Below are 25,379 nucleotides of genomic sequence, written 5' to 3' on the forward strand. Positions count from 1 at the left end.
CACTGCCCAGATATGGACAGAGACATCAAGCACTCTGTCCAGGAGCGGAATCCCCGAAAACCCGGGGATTCCGCTCCTTCAAGGAGCTAAAGTGCGGCTAGCACATAGCAGAGCGGGGAGATACCTCCCTGCTCTGCGATAGTGGCGTCGCTGCAGTAGTAGCAGCCGCAGCAGCTGCTAGCGGCGCCATCGAAGGTGTCGCCGGGCCAGGGTGCTTTTAAAACAAGCAGGGGAAGGGAGCCAGCGCAGCGCTCCCTTCCACCTGCTGTACACCCCGGCCCTGCAACACAGTGTACAGCGATGCCATTCGTCTGAATGGCATCAACTCCTCCTCCTCACATGCACTCTGCGCTGTGAGGAGGAGGAGATAGAGCGCAAGCGCCGGAAAACCCGGCCATCACTCGGGACACATCCCGGTGATGGCCGGGTATTACCCGGCCCCATAGACTTCTATAGGAGCCGGGCGGCCGGGCACCCGGCCGAAGATAGAGCATGTCCTATTTTTTGACGTCCGGTTTCCCCGGCCGTCAAAAAATCGGTCGTGTGAATAGCCCCATTAGGGGTCTATTATTCCTAATGCAGCCGGGTGCCGGCCAATTTATGAACGGCCGGCACCCGGCCGGGAAACCCTGTCGTGGGAATGAGGCCTAACGCAGCATGTGATTACGATTTTTATAAATATTATTCACTTGTATTAAATAGATTTCTACTACATGTAAACATAAAGGTTTTCTATATTTTCTTTGCTATCTTTTCTCTACCCCACATGGCCACTCTATGGTGATGCAGGTGGTGGCGCTATTTCACTGTTTACCTCCGGCAGCAGAAGGGCGAGGTGCAGCCCTGCCACACAACAACAATCCTGGTTCCGCAGTAGAATGTTCAGTTTTTTTGGTGTAAACTTTTTGCATAGATTTTCATTGTAGGATCTGTACAAAGTGGAGCTGCCAGGAGATCGGGGACTTGATGAGATGGACGCATGCAGCTCCCGTCAGGTACATACTGGTTAGGTGAGTAGTCCCACCTCATAATATCCATGAAATATGGAAATAAATAGGTTTTGGACAAATATCAAACTATCACTGCCAGGCAAAAAACTTTAAAACAGAATTTTTAATAAATATTAACTGTAAAAAAAATAATCAAATACCAATTTAATTTTACTACAAAACACATAGCACCTCGATCAGTGGTACAAGCATCTTTGGGGTACTCCAGCGGGTAGAGTTCATAGAACAGGGTATAATACTAGTAATACCAGTTCAGTATCAGGGCATAATAAATGAGTAGTCCCACCTCCCCTTTCTCATCCATATTAGGCTCTGTTCACATCTGCGTTGGGGTCCCGTTCTGACGTTCCGTCGGAGGTTTCCGTTAGAACGGGACCCTGAGCAGGCACCGACGAAAACCAGGGGTTTCCGTTTCCATCACCATTGATTTCAATGGTGACGGAGCCGGTGCCCGTGGTTTCCGTTTGTCTCTTTTGTGCTCCGGACCCTTCGTTTTGCCGGAAGCAATAGCTTAGTCGACTACTGAAATCAATGGTGATGGAAACGGAAACCCCTGGTTTCCGTCGGTGTCAGTTTGTGTCTGCTCAGGGTCCTGTTCTGACGGAAACCTCTGACGGGAACGTCAGAACGGGACCCCAATGCAGATGTGAACAGAGCCTTAGGGCATGACCAGACGTGGCGGAATTGCTCTGCAATATCCGCAGCGTACACGTTTCTCCATTGCTTACCACAGCTTTTTAGTTGGGTTCGTTTACACGTTGCGGACAATTCTGCGGAGCATAGGCTGTGGTGCGGAATTTGGTGTCCGCAGCATACACTGGCTGTTGCGGACGTGTAGCGGACTTGTTGCGGACTCATTGCGGAATTTCTCCATTGACTTCAATGGAGAGTGAAAATTCCGCAATGAAGTCCGCAGATGTTATTTGTGCTGCGGAGCGTACTGGTTTTACTAACATGATAGTTCTTCATTCTGGCTAAACCTATGTATCTCTAGATCTACAGCCAGACTGAGGAAGTCAATGGGGCTCCCGTAATTATGGGTGATTACGTGTGTGCACCCGTAATTACAGGAGCGTTAATAGGCGATGTCAGTAAATAGTCACTGTCCAGGGTGCTGAAAGAGTTAAACGATTGGCAGTAACTGTTTCAGCACCCTGGACAGTGACATCCGATCACAATATACATCAGCCTGTAAAAAAAATAGAAGTTCATACTTACCCATAACTCCCTGCTTCTTCCTCCAGTCCGGCCTCCCGGGATTACGTTTCAGTCCAAGTGACGGCTGCAGCCAATCACAGGCCAATCACAGGCTGCAGCGGTCACATGAACTGCCGCGTCATACAGGGAGGTCGGGCTGGATGTCGAAAGAGGGACGCGTCACCAAGACAACGGCCGGGTAAGTATGAATTTATTTTTCTTTTACTAGGGAAAGGGCTGTCCCTTCTCTCTATCCTGCACTGATAGAGAGAAGGGAAGCCCTTTCCCCCTCAATACGCAACGGCCAGTCCGCATCAATTTAATGCCCATTTTAGGCAAAGCCGCGACAGAATCTGCAACGCAGATTATGTGCGGCATTGATGCGGACAGTGTATGCAGAACTCCGCCACGTCTGGTCATGCCCTTAGACTGTCACACAGAAACCTCTGCATGTTCTTTATATCCACAATTTCTAGTTATAATCCCTCCTCATCGGGCTGCAGCGGCCAGACCGCAGGAGAAGTGGGGGGTGTGAACATAATCTTAGACAGCCTTGGCTGGAATTACAGCTGTGATTGGATAGAGTAGGTCACATGTGGACACGAAGTCCCTGTTTACACACCAAGTTTTTTGCAGGTGGAAAAATCTGCCTCAAAATTCCTTCTGCCGCTTTTTTTACGCATTTTTCGACCACGGCCATTGAGCACCGCAGGCAAAAATGCTGCGAAAACCATTTTCTTTGCCTCCCATTGATGGCAATGGGAGGTCAGAGACGGAAACGCTTGAAGAAAGGGCTTGACGCTGCTTTTTCCTGTGAGTGTTTTTTTCTCGTGGGAAAAGCGCCTCTGCATCCCATTGAAATCAATAAGATTAGTTTTCGGACGTTTTTTGGTGCGGTTTTCGATGCGTTTTCCACTTAAAAAAACGCTCCAAAAAAACTCTGTGTGAACTAGGCCTAATATTTCTCCATATATTACATGTGGCTTTTGCAGCATATTTGGCTGTGCATCCTTTGCATTACAATCTACTGCAGACTGTTACTGCTGCAAGTTTATGCCGTTTTCTAGAACCCTATTCACATTCATACTTTATGTGTCAATTTGACCATGGAAATCTGCAATAAATATGTAACATGTGAACATAGACTTAGGGGCTACACGTGATGTTTCAGGCTACATTTACACACTGCAACCAGGTTACATCACACTTGTCTTCTCTCCCAGATTGTCCTGGAGACTTCCAAACTAGGGAAGATCTTACATGATGTAGCTGCATAAAGGAAGGCACTCTTCTGGGACTATTTGTGAGGGGGAACTCTGCTTGTAGTGGTTATTGGGGGCAGTCTGCTGGCACTAATTATTGGAGGCACTTTGCTGGCAATATGGTTTATTGAGGGGTCTCTGCTGGTAGTGTTGTTTATGAGGGGGCAGTATACTGGCACTGTGTAAGGGACAATACTCTGCTGGCACTGTATGGGGGCACTCTGCTTAGTCTAATGATGGGGTCGCTCGCTGATAACTGAGGCTTCTTAGCTGTCCTTATCGGTGGGGTTTACATAGGAAAGAAATTCTCAAACCACATCTCAAATCTCCCTGTAGTTGATTCTAAAAACAGACAAGTACGGCTCAGAAAAACGGCTGCAAACAAATAACCATTGATGTGAATGGAAATGAACAAAATCTTTTTTCGCTTTCTGCGATTATTATTTACATGTTTTATAAGACATGTTACATCTCGTGTTATACACAGCAGGAGGCAACAGCACACGTCTTATCACACAGGAAGAGGAAATACATCAGAAAGGGAAACGGGAAGAGGAAGAGCAGCCATGTCATACAGGAAATACAGGGAAGTGACATCATCACAGGAGGTAACGTATATCCTGTGTGCGGGGACCCCAGAAATATGATGACACTGACGTATCAGGGCTGATACATAGTAATGTTATGTTAATGTTATGTTATTATATATCATTACGTGTGTGTTTAGGCTGTGCTTATATATGTTAGTAGGCCGGACCAGAAGGATCGTGTGTTCTGTATACAAGCTCCAGATAAGAAGAACATGGATCAGCACAACAACACCAGCGCTCCTGGGACTGCGCTCCAACCACACAGCATTTCATCCGGAGGATCGACTGTTCCGTAGTCCAAAACGTCGCTTCTCGGGTTCTATTCCTGCAATGGAGGAAAAAGTCAATTACATATTTTCAGTAATTATTGTTACAATATCTCCATTAAGGAAATCTCATGTATGGAATATTTTTTTGTATCACCTTAATTTCTGGTTACACCTGAAATGCCCTATAAGGATATTTAGATATCATAGAGGGGGGTATCACGCTGGAGACCCTCTCTATGACCCAAATGGAAGTTCTGCGCCACCTCTGTCCAGAGGCTGTGTGTGGTATTGCAGCTTTTCTGTATTGAAATGTATAGGGCTAAGCTGTCCACACACCGCACATCACCTGTGGACAGGTGTGGCACTGTTTTTGGAAGACGTCAGCTCTATTTTTCTAATTATGTACAACCCCTTTAATGAAATAATCTCTTTAGAGGGTTTTCTCCATCTCAGACGTTTATGTGATATCCACCTATGCGCATGCACGCAGATCTCTCCGTTCTGTACTATGGGAGTTACACAAATAGTTCAACAGCGCTCAGCTGTTTCCGAAACTTCCATAGAACAGAATAGAGAGAGGGACGTGCGAGGCCTTTCCCAAGTCATTCTCCACCTGGAATCAGCAGCCATTAGACGGGACAGGGATCTGGGAACAAAGCAGGACAGGGTCAGGGAGAGACCTCCGTTTTCCACATAGGTGTGAGTCCCAGATAAATTGTAAGATGGGAGTACCCCTTTAAATAAAACTTCTTGGTGATGATCCATTTTCTTAAGGTGTTTAATTAAACTATGGACAGTGAGGTCGAAGAACCGGCACCCAAAATATCTATACTGGAGTGACATGCGTGTTACTAACGCTGTATACAAGCTCCCCACGTATAACAGACAAGGCCCTCACTGAGACTTTGTAGGGGCTCCTAGAGACAAATATATATTGATGTACAGACATTTTCCCCTCCGTTATTGTGCAGCACGACCTCCCCACATATAACAGGCAGGACCCTCACTGACCCCCTGGACAGACACATAGGCCTGAATATATTTATATCTTTATATTTTCCATTATTCACCTGCAGGAAATGTTATTTTTAGAAATGGGGAGAAATACTTGGAATTGTGTTTTTTAGTTTCTGATGTTATTTTTGTTACTTCTCAGGTATAAGGAGAAAAGTATCCGGCACAGACAAGATGAGACGTGGATGAAGATGTGCGGAGGACTGTACCCCACCGGGAAAGAGCGGGCTGTCACTGGTATTACCATGGGGCAGATTTACTAAGGCCTCATGCACACGACCATAGTGAGGTGCATTGACCGTGACTTACGGCTCGTACGTCCGCGGAGTGTCACCCGCGGCCGCCCTCAAATCGCGGGCCGTGCATATGACCGTGTGCATTATTTTCTATGAGCCTGTACCGCAAAACACGACCGTAATAAGTCATGTCCGTTGTTTTTGCGGTCCAGGTTCCTGGGCAATGCACGGACCGTGGAAACCAAGGTCGTGTGCATGGGCCCATTGAAATGAATGGGGCCGCAATTCACCTGCAGATTTGCGGGTGAATTGCGGCCGCAAAAATAAGTTAGTGTGCATGGGGCCTAAAACTATCTGAGTTTTACACAGTGTATACTGATAGAAGGAAGTCAGAAATTGCGCCAAATTTATCACAGTGGTGCACGATGTATGATAGATTTTGCTAGACATGTTAGACACTTTTCTCTTCCTTATACCACCTCTTGGTTGGCTTAGTTTAAGACACGCCCCTTTATTCTAGGCCACGCCCCTTGTCAAGCACGCCGCAAAATGTGTCTAAAACAATTAATAAATATGGCGCACAACATGTACGCCATAATTCTGGCTCAATTTGAATAGTAAATCTGCCCTACTATAAATGTAATATAAATTTGGGGTTAGTATTCAGGGCATATTCCCTATTTAAAGAATTGATAAGAGTCGGGAATACTTCAGCTTAGTCCATTCTCTCTACTATCAGTCAGTACAGGGAGTAGTAGTACATATAAAACATTACATGGTCACCATGTCAGCTTTATTCTGCCTGCACTGACAGCACTAAGTCTTCATGGTGACTGCAGGACTGGAAGTCAAGGACCACCTCTATGATGTCCGCGGGACCTAATAGGGATATGGCGCTTTTTCCATTTATTTGTTGTTGTACTGTAATGAGAATATTATTTACATGCAGTATTTATTGCTAGGGGTATTTTTTTTTCTGAAAATTCTATAAAGATCAAGTGGTGTAGGATTGGTTCAGACTAGTGACACCAAGACACAAATTTGACCTCAAGAATTCGTCAATGAGCTGATAATCCCGGTGCCAATTCTGGCTGCAAGTAATATATAAAGGGGCACACCTACCTCAAGTACTGGCACAGTATAAGGTCATCAGGGTGACTGCAGGACTGGAATTAACGCTCTTTTATGAAAAGGGTGTTTTGCAATGTTCAGCACATGGCAGCTTTGTGTATATAGACCCTACTGCACTGATTCTTCATACTATACCCTAATATAGCATAGTTGACAATATTTGGAATTTCTTTCTAGGGACACTTCGGTTTCAGATGGATTGAGACAGGACTTGACAGGGCCTACCTTTGACAGAACGTGGTTCATTGGGCATGGCTTGTCATGGGGCAGGGTTAGTCAGAATACGCTTTGTGTACCAGATATTCCCTGTATTCTGTCCTCACTATAAAAACCTTGCAGTAAGGACAGTATAGAGGGAGGGTATCGCCTGCTGAAGTGATCTAAGTAAGTATGGCACGTGACCACTGTGGCCAGTGATTGACTAGTGCGATCATGTGCCGATACGGGACATCACTGGTCCAGCCTATGTAAACAGGCCGGCAGGGGATTGTGAACCGCCGGCACTGGAGCCGCAGAGAATTAGAAGGTGGGTATTTGCTAAATGGTGCAATTTTCAGTTTGAATTACAATTTTTATAATGCCTGGAAAACCCCTTTAATACCAAACCCTAAAATGTATTCAGACCTCGGACAAATCCCCTTTATGTACTTCCCCCTCCTTCAGCAGCTCTGGGTCCCATTCGGCTCCGGACCCCACCTCTGCTGGCTGAGCCAGGAGCTGTTAGTGATATTGGCCTTTACATATTGGAGTAATCCAATAGATAAAAGCTAATTTTTTTAATTAAATCCTGCGATGTAGTTTGGGTGGGCACTGCGCCTTTGATTGCATGACACATTTTTCTTGGAGTTCCCCTTCAAAAATAGGTAAGCGTAAGGTAACACAAATACTTCACACGGGGACAGTAAAGTAAAGCCCATTTTATTTTGACTGTGTTTCTGGACTGGACTGGTCCGGGACTAAACTTGACTGATCCCTTCGTCAGTTTAACACCAGATAAAAGGACCAGTCGTGCCAGAAACGTGTATTTAAATAAAATTCTACCATCGCTTGGCGCCCTATTTGTCCCCGTTTTTAAACATTTCTGTTAACCGCATCTTAAAGTTGAGCAGATTTACTTGTGAATTTTGTATCTTAGTTGAACATAGAACGCACTATCTACCTACCTGGCAGACAAAGGGTCTTGGTGTGGGTCACGGGGAATATCTTCAAGAGAGCAACTCTTCACTAGGACATTTTATTTATTCTTGTTTCAGAACTGAAGGGAATGTACCGTACAACATCAGCAGGAGGAAGCCCTGGTGTCGAGAACGTCAGCCATGGAAAGGGATGTGCCAGATCAAGGCCTGAAAGCTAAAGAGGCAGCAGATATGAACCACTAATGTCCATCTAAGAATGCCGGAACGTCATCCGTCCACACCTCCTCCTTCCCATCCCCCACTGTCCAGAAGGGGTTTTTAAGATCCATCCAATTAAAAGACAACTGTCCAGAAGTCTTTGAAAATGAAGCCTTGTCCATGATTCGCAGGGCTGCGGTGAAGTACAATGGTTTTGGGTGTTTAATGGCAAGTCTCTTCAGATGCCCGGCAATGGACTTCCTCCCCTCATCCTGTTTGGTAGGGTCTCTGCACTCCCTTTCCTGTAGAACAGCTGCCTCTACAGATTCCCAAGGCCTTTTATATTTTTTTTCCTGTGTGGCTGATAGCAACACATGTCAATAAAAACATACCTCAATGTATTTATTGTATTTCTAATAAAAATGGATAGACAAATACATAAAAAGAACTTGTTTTAATTCCAAAGAACTATCATGAAATCTATATTATACCTGTGTAAGCAATTGTGGACATGGTCACTGATTCATTGAAGAATGAGTAGGCTGGGTAACCCGTGGAGTAACATCTAAACAAGAAAGACATCTTCCTGCTACAAAAACAGAGGTCATAATCAGGGCGAACGTACACCACCATACAACAAAGTCCAGCAAAGAAATCCCCCAGCCTGAGACATACTGTACTCCGTGTCAGAAGAACAAGAATCTACAAAAAGAGAGACAACTGCATCCAGTCGATGTTCTTATCAACCAAGAGGTTCACAAGGTGAGAAGACTAGTTTACATTTTTTTTCAAGGTATTACCCTAGGGAGCGCTCCTGTTAACATCTTTTTCTCACACTGTATTTTCCTAAGGTACTGTATACATTTCACTCATTAATGCCGACCTTGCCAAGTGAGCACACAACAAACTAAGCCTGCGCACCCAAATATAGTACCAACCATCTACACATCATTCCAATAAAGGAGTTTTGCCTTTGCACAGGGTAGCACAATACAACTTCAATGCGGCAAATACCTAACCTGAACATCACATCTGCACCTTCCTCTTCTCTTTTGAAGATGTTAGTGTACAGAGTAGTAGGGGAATTGACCAGACATGATGTGCTGCCTCGTGGACTGTCCTATATTTCCAGAGCGAAGTCCAGATAAACATTGGATACAGCGCCCAGAAATGGTGCATTGTGCCCCGATAAATATTTCCTTAAAAGGATTGTCCGAGAAATTAAACTAGTTGCATGGAATGTTTTGAAATGAAAAAACAGCCATTACTCTCCTGTTAAATCCCCTGCGCCCATGATCTGATGGTCAACCCGATGGGTTGATTGAAGAGACTACCCTACGTGGATCGACACCCGCTACAAAATTCTCACCCAAAAAGTAAGATATGGAATAGGTTACCCCCTTCTATGGCAGATCGAATAGCCGTAATTAAAATGATAGTATTACCCCAGTTGTTGTATCCACTGATTAACAGTCCCATATGGATAGGAGAAAAGACATAAAAAGTTTAATGAAGGAGCTAATTTGGAGAGGAAGGGAACCCAGGGTAAAGTTAAAATACTTGATGGATAGAGGAGAAGAGGGTGGACTGGCAGTACCTGACTTGAGAATATATTTTTTGTCAGGACAGTGGAGAAATATTTTGAGTGGGAAACAATCTCCGTTTATACAAAATATTACTAAGTCTAGTAGGGGCCATCTTCAGAATATACTTCAGGTAATGGAGTCCGGGCAATTGAGAAATTGTAAGGAGTATCCAACAATATATATGATGCATGAAATTGGGGTTAAATTAAGATTTTTTTTTTATTTAATTGGAGCATTGAGTTTCACAACATTAATTGGCAAGTTTAAAGGGGTTGTCCGAGATAAATTTTTATTTAAAAGTTAAACACACAATACACACATTAAATATTCCCTAATATACTTACCTGTGCAATCTTGCTTCTGTTCTCCGTTCTGGCAGCTCTTTTCTTCCGATCACCTGTCTTCTGACGTCACGTTTTCTTCCTCCTCCACTGTCGTGTCGTGTCCCGATCACATGGTCTCGCCCCAGCGAGACCTCGGATGGGACACGACACGTCACTGGAGACGTGTCGTTTCTGCGTGTGCCCGCCCAGCCTTTGCAGCTTTTTTTCACTGTGAGCGCGCCTATGCGTGTTCACAGTGAAAAAAGTGAAGAGGGACGGCACCTGCGGGAATGTCGGGTCTCCGGCTGTCAGTGACTGCCGGGGACCCGGAGGAGAAGATAGAAGCAGCTTTCGCTGCTTCTGTCTTCTACGATGTCTTCTTACACAGCGTTCAATGAACGCTGTGTATAGGAATAGAGACAGCAGCAGCAGCGGCGCTGTCTCTATTCCTCCCGGTGATCATGTGACTGGTCACATGATCACCGGGTACCGTTAGTGGCAGACTGCTGCTGGGTCTAATCAGACCCAGCACAGCCCTATTAGTGACAATCGTCACTGTGAGAGGGCTGATTTCCCCTGTAACTGGGGCTGCTGTGCAGCTCCAGTTACAGTGGAAAAGATGGTGTAAAAGAAAATATAATGTTCCCCAAAGGTCTTTTTTGACCTTTGAGGGACAGACAATAATAATAAAAAAATAGTAAAGTACAAAAAAAAATGAAATAATAAATACACATAAAATACCCACCCCAAAAAAATACCGTTCCCCCTGTCAATCATTGTTGTAACGCTAGCGCTGACCCAATTACCCTAATATAGACATGTAATATATAGAAATTTACGGTAGACAATGACGATCACAAAAAAAAGGTCTATTTTAGGGTAAAACTATGTTATTACCAAAAAAAATTGCTGAAACGTAAAAAAGCTTATTTTTTTACTATTTTCAAACTTTATGAATGAAAATTCTAAAATGGCAAAAAAGGTGTGTATAAAAACGATAAAAAAATAAACCTCCATTGTCTACGGAAAAAACGTCGCAAAAATAACGTCGTTAGCCCAACAAATAAAAAAGTTATAGCCATTTAACTAACACGTGCTAAAAAGGGCTAAACGGTGCCCCGTCCTGAACTAGATAAGATCTTCTGGGGTCCTGTATCTAAGCCTATATTGTTAGGCTTAGATACAGGGTCTAACAAACAGTGTCACACATGGAGCTTGTATCTAAGCCTAACACAATGTAGACTTAGATACAGGACCCCAGATGACATTCTTTTTATTCCTGTATAAGGGTATGTTCACACGGCCTATTTACGGATGTAATTCGGGCGTATTAACCCCCGAATTACGTCCGAAATTACGGCTTGAAATCGTTGGCAAACATCTGCCCATTGAAAGCAATGGGCAGACGTTTGTCTGTTCACACGAGGCGTATATTTACGCGTCGCTGTCAAAAGACGGCGCGTAAATAGACGCCCGCGCCAAAGAAGTGTCATGTCACTTCTTCAGACGTAAATGGAGCCGTTTTCCATGGACTACATGGAAAACCAGCTACAGTTACGTCCATAATGGACGCGGCGTTCAAGCGCCTGCACATGCCGTTACGGCTGAAACGACAGGGCTGTTTTCTCCTGAAAACAGCCCCGTAATTTCGGCCGTTACGGACGCTGCCGTGTGAACATACCCTAAGATTAGTGTTTTGGGGTCCTGTATCTAAGCCTAACATATGGTATTCTTAGATACATGGCCCATGTGTGACACTGTCTGCTTGGGTAATGTTACTAAGGCTACCTTGTGGTAGGCTTAGATACATGGTCTAACAGTATCACACATGAGCAGTGTATCTAAGCATCCCTCTTTTTTTTTTTTCTTAGTTATTAGGTGTTTTTTACAGGTTGGGTCCTTGGTACTACATCAAGTTCAAGGACGACTTCAATGACACCTTTTTTATTTTTAATAAAATCGTTAACCTGTGTTGTGTGTGTTATTTTATTACAATATTTTTTCTATGTCCTTCACATTTATTTAAAAATGTATTACTAGTGCATTATTAATGGCCACTGTCTAACAGCGTCCATTAGTAAGGCTTCATGCACACTAGCGTGTGTATTTTCCGCGCGTGAAAAACTTGCGTCAATCCCATCCGTGTGTTTGCGTTAGGGCGGATTAACACGAACGTGCTATACGTCCGTGCACCCCACGTGGTATTCACGCGGGTCGCACGGACCTATGCAAGTCTATGGGGCAGTGCAGACAGTCCGTGAATTTTACGCATCGTGAGTCCGCTGCGTAAAACTCGCGACATGTTCTATATTTCTGCGTTTTTCGAGCATCACGCACCCATTGAAGTCAATAGGTGCGTGAAAATCAGGCGCACCCCATGGAAGCACTTCCGTGTGACGCGCGTAATTCGCGCAACAGCAGTAAAATAATGAATGTAAACAGAAAAGCACCACGTGCTACAAACATCCAGAGTGTCATAATGATGACGGCTGCGCGAAAACCGCAGCCGCGCATCCGTATGAACATGACACGGAGCGGTCAAGTGCATTTTGCGCACGCAAAACGCCACCGTATTTGTGTGCGCAAAACGCACACGCTCGTGTAAATCCGCCCTTATGCATCAGTGTGCTTTTCGATTGTCATGTGTTATTCACGCACTCACAAAGCCAGCCCATTTTTTTCTTCTTTTTTACAAGAAATTGCTGTGTAAATCACGCACCAAACACGTGTGTGGTGCGTGGTTTTCACGCATGCATTGACTTCAATGTGAGTGTAGGTGCATGATAACGCACCAATAGAGGACATGCAGTATGTTTCACGCAGCGGACTCTCGCTGCGTGAAAAGTCACACATGTGTCAACGGCCCCATTGAAATAAATGGGTTGCGTGTGTTGTGCGTTTTTTCAAAGCACAGCACACAGACTTGACACACGCGCATAAGGCCCCATTCACACCACGTCGAAACCACGCACAGCACACGCGACCCATTTATTTAAATGGGGCCGTTTTCACGCAGCGAGAGTCCGCTGCGTGAAACATACTGCATGTCCTCTATTGGCGCGTTATCATGCACCTACACTCAAGTAGATGCATGCGTGAAAACCATGCACCAAACAAGCGTGTTTGGTGCGTGATTTATGCTGCAATTTGTTGTAACAAGCATTAAAATCGAGCATTAAAACTGCCTTGCGGGAAAAATAAGCGACATGCTCCATCTTCGGGCGTTTACGCCTCTGACCTCCCATTGACTTCAATGGGAGACAGAGAAAGCGTATTTTGCGTTGTTTTATGCCTGCGGCGCTCAATTGCCGCGGGCGAAAAACGCCACGGAAAACGACGCAAAAAATGCAGCAAAAAAAGCCACAAACAATGCCGCGAAAAACAGATGCAAAAAAAAAACGCAGAAAAGGCTACGATAAATGCCGCGAAAAACATCACAAATAAAGCCGCGAACAAAGAGGCAAAGAACGCCACGAAAAAGGACAGGGAAAACTACACGAAAGACGCAATGAAAAACGCAGAAAAAAAACGCAAAAAAAAGACGCGAAAAACGACACAAAAAAGGCTACGATAAACGCCACGAAAAAAGCTGCGAAAACATAATGGAAAAAGACGCGAGAAACGCCGCAAACAGAGGCAAAGAACGCAGCAAAAATCAACTGGGAAAACGCCACGAAAGACGCAACGAAAAACGCAGCAAAAATAGGCGCAAACAACGACGCAAAAAAAGAAATGACAAACGACGTGAAAAAGGCTACGATAAACGCAATGGAAAACACAGCAAAAAACATTGCAAAAAAAGACGCAAACAAACAAGCAAAAAACGCCAAGATAAACGAAGCGAAAAACGCCCCGAACAAAGCGGCAAACAAAAACGCAAACAAAGCCGCAAACAGCGCACAAAAAACTCCGGGAAAAACGACGCAAAAATCAACGTGCAGGGAGAGGTAAATCTGCCGCAAACTTCAAGACGGAATTTTGAGGCAGATATTCCTCTTGCAAAGAAACTCTGTGTGAACCATGCCTTAGTGGAGAGAGACATAAGATAGAGGAGGGTGGACGAGGGTGAGGGTGGACGAGGGTGAGGGTGGACGAGGGTGAGGGAGACACGAAGAGGTTTATAGACCTGAAAAGAGAAAGAAAACATAAATGTGAAAAACATAATGGGAGGAGAACATTTGCTCATCATCCTTCAAGAATGTCAGCAAGGAGACAAGTCCAGTGAAGGATGTCAGCGGGAGGAGCAAGGACAGCTCACGTGAACTCTTGGAAGGTACGTGCACGCTCATTGCAGCCTGCAATGAGCGTGCACGGGAAAAAAGTTTCATAACAAGGAAAGATCAACAAACCAGAGCTGAACTGCATGTAAACAAGCCGTGCTAAACTCAAAGCAGAAATGTGCGAAGTAGAATTTTTTTTAAAAATAATGCTTTATTTAGGTTGTCTGTATAAGGGGTAATGTATGACACAGTTTTTGAAAAAATGTTGGTATCTCGGACAACCCCTTTAATATATTAGAGGTTAATAAAATAACTGATTGGAGTGGATGGTCCAAATATGGACTCAGGTTGGTTAGACATTTTTTTTTTTTTCTCTGTGGGAGCTGGAGGCCTTGGTACTGGAAGAAAATATAGATATAGTTGGTGTTGCTGAAACATGGCTGGACTCTTCACATGAGTGGGCTGTAAATCTACAGGGTTTTACACTTTTTCGGAAAGACAGGATAAATAGGAAAGGCGGTGGTGTATGTCTGTATGTGAGAAGTGATATGAAGGCGAGCGTGAAAGAGACAATAGTGGGTGAATACTGTGAGGAGGTTGAAACCTTGTGGGTGGAACTAGAAAGGGAGGTAAACACTGAAAAAATTACTTTTGGTGTAATCTATAGACCCCCCAATATAAGGAGATGGAAGGTCAACTATATAAACAGATGGAGCGGGCTGCACAGGCGGGTACTGTAGTGATAATGGGAGATTTTAATTTCCGGGATATTAATTGGTGTCATGGTTCGGCTTCAACTGCAAAGGGGAGACATTTCCTCAACCTGTTGCAGGAAAATTTTATGGGCCAGTTTGTGGAAGACCCGACTAGAGGTGAAGCTCTGTTGGATCTGGTCATTTCTAATAATGCAGATCTTGTTGGGAATGTCAATGTTCGTGAAAACCTTGGTAACAGTGATCACAATATAGTTACATTTTACCTATACTGTAAAAAACAAACGCAGGCTGGGAGGGCAAAAACATTTACTTTTAAGAAAGCCAATTTCCCCAGGATGAGGGCTGCAATTCAGGATATAGACTGGGAAGAACTAATGTCAAATAATGGGACAAATGATAAATGGGAGATTTTCAAATCTACTTTGGGTAATTATAGTGCAAAATGTATTCCTATAGGTAACAAGTATAAACGACTAAAACTAAATCCCACATGGCTTACACCTTCTGTGTAAGGGGCAATACATGACAAAAAAAGGGCATTTAAAAAATACAAATCTGAGGGTACATCTGCAGCCTTTGTAAAATATAAAGAGCTTAATAAAATCTGTAAAAATGTAATAAAATTAGCAAAAATACAAAATGAAAGGCAGGTGGCCAAGGATAGTAAAACATAGTAAAAAATTCTTCAAGTATATAAATGCTAAAAAGCCAAGGTCTGAACATGTAGGACCCCTAGATAATGGTAATGGGGAGTTGGTCACAGGGGATCAAGAGAAGGCAGAGTTACTAAATGGGTTCTTTAGCTCTGTATATACAACAGAAGAAAGAGCAGCTGATGTAGCCGGTGCCAGTGCTGTTAATATATCAGTTGATATACTGAATTGGATGAATGTAGATATGGTCCAAGCTAAATTAAACAAAATAAATGTGCACAAGGCCCCGGGACCAGATGAAATACACCCTAGAGTTCTTAAGGAGCTTAGTTCAGTTATTTCTGTCCCCCTTTTCATAATATTCAGAGAATCTCTAGTGACTGGAATAGTGCCAAGGGACTGGCGCAGGGCAAATGTGGTGCCTGTTTTCAAAAAGGGCTCTAGGTCTTCCCTGGGTAATTATAGACCAGTAAGCTTAACATCTATCGTGGGGATAATGTTTGAGGGGCTATTGAGGGACTATATAGAGGATTATGTGAAAAAAATAGTATTATAAGTGACAGCCAGCACAGTTTTACTAAGGACAGAAGTTGTCAAACTAACCTAATCTGTTTTTATGAGGTGAGCAGAAGCCTAGACAGAGGGGCCGCTGTGGATTTAGTGTTTTTGGACTTTGCAAAGGCATTTGACACTGTCCCCCATAGACGCCTAATGGGTAAATTAAGGACTATAGGTTTAGAAAATATAGTTTGTAATTGGATTGATAATTGGCTCAAGGACCGTATCCAGAGAGTTGTGGTCAATGATTCCTACTCTGAATGGTCCCCGATCATAAGTGGTGTACCCCAGGGTTCAGTGCTGGGACCACTATTATTCAACTTATTTATTAATGATATAGAGGATGGGATTAATAGCACTATTTCTATTTTTGCAGATGACACCAAGCTATGTAATATAGTTCAGTCTATGGAAGATGTTCGTGAATTGCAAGCGGATTTAAACAAACTAAGTGTTTGGGCATCCAGTTGGCAGATGAAGTTTAATGTACATAAATGTAAAGTTATGCATCTGGGTACCAACAACCTGCATGCATCATATGTCCTAGGGGGAGCTACACTGGCGGATTCACTTGTTGAGAAGGATCTGGGTGTACTTGTAAATCATAAACTAAATAACAGCATGCAGTGTCAATCAGCTGCTTCAAAGGCCAGCAGGATATTGTCATGTATTAAAAGAGGCATAGACTCGCGGGACAGGGATGTAATATTGCCACTTTACAAAGCATTAGTGAGGCCTCATCTAGAATATGCAGTTCAGTTCTGGGCTCCAGTTCATAGAAAGGATGCCCTGGAGTTGGAAAAAATACAAAGAAGAGCAACGAAGCTAATTAGGGGCATGGAGAATCTAAGTTATGAGGAAAGATTGAAAGAATTAAACCTATTTAGCCTTGAAAAAAGACGACTAAGGGGGGACATGATTAATTTATATAAATATATTAATGGCACATGCAAAAAATATGGTGAAATCCTGTTCCATGTAAAACCCCCTCAAAAAACAAGGGGGCACTCCCTCCGTCTGGAGAAAAAAAGGTTAAACCTGCAGAGACGACAAGCCTTCTTTACCGTGAGAACTGTGAATCTATGGAATAGCCTACCGCAGGAGCTGGTCACAGCAGGGACAGTAGATGGCTTTAAAAAAGGGTTAGATAATTTCCTAGAACAAAAAAGTATTAGCTCCTATGTGTTGAAATTTTTTTCTGACCCTTTTCCCGTCCCTTGGTTGAACTTGATGGACATGTGTCTTTTTTTAGCCGTACTAACTATGTAACTATGTAACTATGAGAAAGGTTATCTTGGATTGCGGATAGAGAATTAAAGGGGTCACAGACTGCCAGGAGCACATCATCAGCCTAAAGACCAATTTTATGAGCCTTAGATCCTACTTTAATGCCTTGAACTTTTGGATTAAGTCGTATTCGATCTGCGAGGGGTTCCATCGCTAAGGCAAACACAATGGGAGAGAGTGGGCAACCCTGACGCGTACCGTTCTTTATTATAAAAGGGTCAGACAAAAACCCCGAAGAGAGAACTCTAGCAGAGGGAAATGGGTATAATGCAAGAATGGAGGATTTTATACGACCCTTAAATCCAAAATATTCAAGAAGCTGAGACAGATAGCCCCAATGTACTCTATCGAACGCCTTCTCTGCGTCCAAAGCAAGAAGCAGAGAAGGCGTCCGAGAGGTCTCTGCACACTGAACCAAGTCCATAAACTGCCGAGTTCCATCAGGGGCCTGACGTCCCGCCACAAACCCAACTTGATCTGATTTAACCAGTTGAGGAATAATATGATACAACCTAGTCGAGAAGATTTTTGCATATATTTTAATAGCTGAGTTTAACAGAGAAATAGGACGAAAATTAGCTGTGGACGTGGGATCCTTATCTGGTTTAGGAGGGGTGACTACCGTATTGTAAAGGGCACTATAATAAGATTGGAACTGTTCGGCTGTTGGCCTAGGATCTATAACTTTATTACCCTTTTTATCCAAGAGATACATAATGCGGGAGCGTGGCGAGGACTGTTTTTTATTTTTTTAGCCAAAAAAGCACCGGCTCTATTATTATGTGCATAGGTAGTCATTTGCATGCGTTTGAGATAAATGTCGTACTGAGACGCAAGCAATGACTGTAATGTCAAACGCAAGGTCCTCAATTCTGAAGAGTAAGCAGGTGTGGGCGTAGCTTTATTTTTTAAATCTATAACTGCTATCTGATTAGTGATATTAAAAATCTCCTTTTCCCTCTTTCTCTAAGGGCTCATTTACACGAGCGTGTTATACGTCCGTGCAGCGCTCGTGATTTTCACGCACGTCGCACAGACCTATAATAGTCTATGGTGCCGTGCAGATAGGTGCGTGATTTTTACGCAGCGTGAGTCCGCTGTGAAAAACTCACGACCTGTTCTATATTTGTGCGCTGTTCGCGCATCACGCACCCATTGAAGTCAATGGGTGCGTGAAAACCACGCATGTCACACGGAAGCACTTCCGTGGGACAAGCGTGATACGCGCAACAGCACTGAAAAGGATGAATGAAAACAGAAAAGCACGTTTACAAACATCCAAACGGAGTGTCATAATGATGGCGGCTGCGCGAAATTAACGCAGCCGTGCATCATATTCTGATGCCACACGGAGCTGTTAAGTGCCTTTTGCGCACGCAAAACTGCACTTTTTTTGTGTGCTCGTGTAGACCCGGCCTTAGCCTGAGAACAAGCTTTAATCAATAACCCTCTCATAAATGCTTTATACGCATTCCACAAAATGTAAGGACATGAAACAGAACCCACATTGTCTGAAAAATAATGCTTCAATTCTTTTAGCAAGGTTGGGGCATGATCAGAGTGATGGAGTATGTAATCATTCAAACGCCATTGTGAAGGAAGAAAATACGACATTTTCTCATTTATGGAAAGCGAGATTGGAGCGTGATCAGACCAGGTTATCTGTCCAATTACAGAAGATTGTGACTGTAGGAGTGCCCTATTATTACCCAGAAACAAATCGATCCTAGAATAAGAAACATGAAAGAAAGTATAATCCCTCTCACCCCCCTGTTGGCATCTCCACACGTCATACAGGCCTCCCTCTAACAAAGACGATGCAAAAGGAGAAGACTGTCTAGTTCTAGCAGTGGAGTCTATATCTGGGTCAATAGTCATATTAAAGTCTCCACCTACAACTAGCATACCTTGTGTTAACGCCTTGATTTTCGGGAGTAGGGAATTCAAGTAATGATGTTGGCGTTTATTGGGGAAATACACATTAAAGATAGTATACAGTATGTTATTGATTTCACACACCAATCCCAAGAATCTTCCTTGGGGATCTTTAATAAGAGATTTAAAAGTGCAAACTACCGAGTTTAATAGCAATCATAACCCCCTTACGTTTAGCCGGGCACGAAGAGGTGAAAATATGTGGGAAAAATTTATTCGAGAATTTAGGAATTTTCTCCACATGAAAATGTGTTTCCTACACCAATAGAACGTCACATTTTAAAGCCTTGACCTCACGCCATAACAAGCTTCTTTTAAAGGGGCTTTTAAGTCCTCTGACGTTAATTGAGGAAAAGCACAGTACCATACTTAATAATCCGAAAGCAGAAGCCATCAAACGTGTGGAGATACCAACATGACAGTGGTAATGCGACAGCAAAACCCATCCTTCTAAGAAAAGCCTTGATGACCAACACAATCTGAGGTAAAAAATTCAGAGCAGCCAAATGACATAAAAAACAAACTTTTTCCACAATTGTTTTTTGGGTTTCGTTTTTACGGCTTTCACCGTGCGGTACAAACGACAACTTATCTTTATTCTGTGACTCAATACGATTACGGTGATACCAATTTTATATACGTTTTTTTAAATATTTTACTACTTTTATTGATAATAAGCGTTTAGTTAAAATAAAAATGTTTTGTGTCGCCACATTCTAAGAGTCATAACTTTTTCTTTTTTGACTGATTGAGCATTGTGAGGGATTATTTTTTGCGGGTTGAGCTGTAGTTTTTATTGGTAGCAGTTTTTGGTACGTAGAAATTTCTGATCACTTTTCATTCAAAATTTTTTAGAGCTAAGTTGACCAAGAAACAGCGATTTTGGCGTTTTCTATTTTTTACAGTATTCACCTTGCACATTAAATAACGCTATATTGTAATAGTTCAGACTTTTACGCATGCAGCAATACCAATTTTGTTTACTTTTTTATTTTTTACATTACTTTAGGGGGAAAATGGGAAAAGGTTTTTTTTAACTATTTGTCTTTTATTTTTTTCACTACTAAAAACTTTTTTTCACTTTTTTTACACACTTTATTAGCCTCCCTAGGGGATTTGAACCAGCGATCATACTAACGTATTGCAGTATATTGTCATTTTTACAGGCTTAAGTTAAGTGAAGGCAGCTCTGGGCGCCATCATTAGGCCCATGAGCTGCCATTACAATCATTGTCACCCCCTGATCTAACTGGGGGGGTGATGAACTGTCAGAGGGGGCCGCCCCCCTTTTTTCAATGCCTCAGATGCTCGCGATTGACAGCAGCATTTGAGGGGTTAAACAGCTAGGAACAGCACGATCACTGCTCCCGACTGTTAGTCCCGGGTGTCCACTGTAAAACACAGCCGACACACGCAGCATATGGAGCGCACTCTAAACATCACCACCCGCACCCGGATGTAATAGCACGTCACGGTGCACAAAGGGGTTAATGTTCTCTTTTACGCAAAAATAATAATTGCAAGAAATTGGATGGCTGGTAAATCCCCAATTGTTATGGATTGGTTGAAGTTGGTTAAGACAATTAAAGAATATGAGAAAATAAGAGCAGACAAGAAAAATTGTATAAAAAAGTGGGAGGAAATATTGGGGATATGGAATTGATTGGTGTTCTATAGGAAGGTATAATTATTATTTTATCATAAGAAGGTTATAATTTTATGGTACTTAATGATCTTTGGGGTGGGAGGGGGATGGGAATGGGGAGATATATGTTGTCTGATGTAAATTGTGCAGATAAATTGTTGAGCATTATGATATTTATAATCACTGGATATTGAAATGTTGTAATGTTTTTATTACTGATATTCAATAAAGATATGTGAAAAAAAACAAAAAACATTTGATGTGTGTTAGAATGTAAGGTAAGTGTGAGGTCATCAGTGATGTCATAATTCACCTTCTCTATAAAAGCTGCAGATCAGTCACATTCCGTTGAGCCGCTATAGACCAATAGTTTCTTGCTTTTTGGTACGTCGCTCTCACTTGACTTTTTCTTGAGTCCTGTGACTTCTAGAAATCTTGCTTTATCCAGAAGCTTCAGATCCACGATTCAGAGGTAAGAGGAGAACATGTAGAATGTTTCTTGTGAAGTATTGCAGCGAGTTCCATGTGCTGCCACTGTAAGAATGTTTCTCTTTCACCCTCTTACTGGGTTAGATTCTAAGGTCAGGCGCAATAAATGAAATACAAGATTGAGTGTATGAAAATGTATATTGTATAAAGAGTGAAATGACTGTTAGTTATTCTGAGACTTCTATGGAGATTTGTACATAGCGACAGCCATAAACAAGGAACTTTACAGAGACACTTTTTCCTTATCATCAATAATTACATGGCAGGTTATAGTTACCATCCATGGTCTCCCCACACTCCAGGAAGTCTCCTTTCCAGTATGTCCCTCCTCAAGTGGCCTCCCAAGTGGCTGCCCTCATGTCATGCTTGGGTCTTTTATGCCCCCTTGTCTGCCCCTCTTAGAGACAAATAGTGTGACCTTCCTGATAAAAAGAACTCCCCCCTCATGTAACATGCGGATATAGAATACTGGTGCCACTTATCAACCACCTTTAGCATTTATGACATCCTGAGTTTGTCCATGGGTAAGACTGGGTTCACACTACTGGTTAGCACCTGTAAGAGATACCTGTGAACGTCGGGGTCATTTATTGTGAGAATCAGGGTAAACAATAGGAATCTTGCAAACTGATGAGACGCATTTCATTAAGAAACGCAACTATACCCATGATCCTCCATCTTTGATTTACCCAAATAAAATACCCTATATAATATTACATATAACCTTATATGTGGCTTTCATTCTCTGAAACCTTTAAATTCTTACACCACCAGAGGAGTGCCGCTGTCTCCTCTGGCTGCACTGTCCTGTCTCTCTGCCTTGGGAGGGCGCTCTTCATGCAGTTATCACATGTTTATTGGGGAGGGGGCTGATAATTGAGGACAGAGAAGTCTAGAATCTATTTTCTTTTTGGAAGATGATTTAGAAACAAGTAACCACACGATGATTTCTCGCCTCAGCAGATTTGTGGATATGAAGATCATGAATAGAAAACATCAGACATTCTGTGTGGACACAAATCAAGAGCTCAGAAATGCTTTGGACACCTGGGATTTGGTGGAAGAAGACGTCTTAGGAGCCTGTGTCCCTTATTTCATCCAGGAGAAGGTGGCTGAAGATCTCTTCACTTATACGGATGTGTTTCAGAAAGCCATTCTGAGTAGCCTGTTACCATCTCAATACAACGCCGCCATGTGCCGCTTCTTCATCAGAGTCATTCAGTACAGAAGAGACGCGGCACACTACCTGAAGGAATATATAATCAATGTGCTATGTGAGCACTTGAAGGGACAATACTATTCCTACGCCATGACTAAGAAGGTTATTGTCTGGCTGAGCATCCTCCATCTTGAAGCAGTGGTCGGGGAACTGAGATACAACATCGTTTATGAGGATTTCAATGCTGCCATTGTCGACACTTTGACAGAAGTGACATCTCTGTGTGCTACAGTCATCATGCCACACATCTTGGACATGCTGCCAGTGCTGGGCCAAGTGGTCAAAAATGCTCCTGACCAACTATCTAAGGAGACGTTGTGCTATGCTATAAGACGTTTATGCGGCAGCATCCAAGAATATATTGTGAAGGGTGGCAGCTGCAAAGTGCAACTTATGAAGGCCATAAGCAACATGAAGGCCAACATTTCCACCTGGTTGCCTGATGTCCATGCTGAGCTTCAAGACTCCACCAAAGTTGCCCTGGAATTGTTTACTGTACCCGAATCATCGGAGAACCAGCCGACCGAGCCAGTCAATGACGAATTACAGACCCTTCCTCACGCCAAGCTCCTAGAAAAGTACAGGGAGCAAGTTGCGGCAGAGAATAAGGAACTGGAAGATACAGAGAAGCAGCGTATTGGGATGAACATGCTTGTGACATCTCTGGTATCTGGCAGGAAAATAACAAAAGATTTCCTTCAGTTTCTGCTCAATGCCCTGAAGAATGCGGACCCAAAGGCCAAAATGACAGCAGCTATGTTCTTCAATGAGGCTTTGAAGCATCCAAGACTTATAAAGCAGAAATACCAAGAGTGCGCAATCCAACATCTGCTGAAGATCATAGAAGAGGACGATAACATCTTGTGCAGCATCGCCATGGAGGCACTGGGGAATGCCACCACCGGAGCTACAAGACTGGTGGAGAGCTACAAGAATAAGATCATTGCCCACATGGAGTTTAGACTATCAAAAACCAGCAGCACCAAGATCATGGCGGCACTGAGGGCGCTGTCCTCCATTATCAGACGCCTGAAGCTTTCTGTGCTCAGTAGACAATTCATTAAAATATCCCGGGAGCATATGGACTATCCGGATGGAGAAGTCCAGATTGCGGCCATAAACCTGTTAAGGGATCTGACAGAGAGCTGCCGCCTTCCGCTATTTGGATATTTTACAGACAAAGTCAGGAGCTGTATACCAACTTTACTCCTGAAATTACATAGTGACAACCAGGAGATAGTAGCAGCCAGTACTTCATCTCTGCAGAGCTGCCTCTCCTACATCAAAGGAGCCAACATTCGGGGATTTTTCCAGACGGAAATCTCTCCAAACATCCATGACCTGAAATCCATCTACAGCTGTCTGGCTCATAACCACCCAAAATTGATGAAGACCATGCTCCTCCAGATCCCAAGCTATCTGGTCAACTCAGAGGACAAGGAGGCTGTAGTCAGACATGTTGAATTTCTTAAAGATGCCATCAACCATGATGTCATGTAAGACCTGGACTTATATAGTCTCAGCCTAGCTCTGGCCACACTGCACTGTGAAGGCTTCTCATGTAATATCAGAAAAGCCAATGAAAGGGCCGTCTCCATTCTGGCCACCAAGTGGTTTTACATCGGCAGTGCCAACAAATAAAATGCATTTATCAGGGATGAACCGCTGAGGACAGAGACATCAAGGTTGTAGATCACTTCCCCATGTACTATCCAATGGTTGTGAACATCAATATCAGCTGTCAAGACCTGAACATCAATATTAACATCTAGGGGGCAGAGCTAGCAGTCTGACTTGCGAACGAGCCTCAGGCCTACATCGAGGAGTGTGAACAAGGCGCGGACTCACCGGCCGGTGGAGTCCAGCGATGCCAGTTATCCATCAACATTAGATGACGGAGACCAAGGACTTAGCTGGCGAGACCGACTATACAGTCAGTGTATGGGCAGCATGGTGGTGCAGTTTGGGGAATATGCCCGTCATCAGATCATAGAGACGGTGTATAATGACAACTCCACATAATATACAGATGTAATGACACGTCAAAAAATAAAAGTCTACTCTGTTTTATATTGAAATGAATGGGTGTGCAGCCTGCAAGTGACTGAAGCTAATAAAAAGTATAGAGCACTCATTGTTTTTTATTGTAGACTAGATACTTGAATATTTTACACTGAGATTCATATCCTAAAAGGTTTTTAAGCGGGTCACAAATGGTACAAAAGGTACACCTTAATATCATTTATCTTTATATTGGGGAATGTCAGGTCTAATAATTCCACTGGACATCTAAGTATGAACAACAATGAAGAATAATGATGCTGGGATCCTGTTACTGCCGGGTGATGCCTAATAGGCCAGAATTAATGACGGAACTGACTATAATACAACTGAAATGACTTGATAATGGTTCTGTTTCTGAACAGAAGTGAGAAGTCAATGCTTGAATGACAATTATTTCCTTTCTAATGAGAAAATTCCTAATGCTGTAGTTCACACACTGAAGTACATTGTAGTGACATGTATAACTAATTTGTGAAAAAAAGTGTATAACGATTGTTATGCTTTAAATTGATTTGCTATGAAACTGCCCGTATGTTCGAATATCCTTTGGTAGGTTTGGTTTTAAAGAAAGTGAAGTCCTAGGCAGTTTGACATTTTTAGACTGTTTATATAATACCGCCATATACTGGCAAGTTAATACT

At 43.1% G+C, this 25,379-nt stretch overlaps 1 long non-coding RNA gene across 2 annotated transcripts; it reads left to right on the forward strand.

The window, feature by feature from the left end:
• The first annotated feature begins 623 nt into the window (after positions 1-623).
• Positions 624-8,469, forward strand: LOC142728051 (uncharacterized). Of its 2 annotated transcripts, none has more exons than XR_012877450.1 (5): positions 624-1,010; positions 3,957-4,077; positions 4,217-4,419; positions 5,485-5,579; positions 7,963-8,469. It is a non-coding gene; the product is annotated as an uncharacterized LOC142728051 (long non-coding RNA). The 2 variants fall into 2 exon arrangements; XR_012877451.1 differs by having other exon boundaries at positions 624-995.
• Positions 8,470-25,379: the final 16,910 nt, after the last annotated feature.

This window comes from Rhinoderma darwinii, unplaced genomic scaffold, assembly GCF_050947455.1.
Source record: "Rhinoderma darwinii isolate aRhiDar2 unplaced genomic scaffold, aRhiDar2.hap1 Scaffold_66, whole genome shotgun sequence".
NCBI lineage: Eukaryota > Metazoa > Chordata > Amphibia > Anura > Rhinodermatidae > Rhinoderma > Rhinoderma darwinii.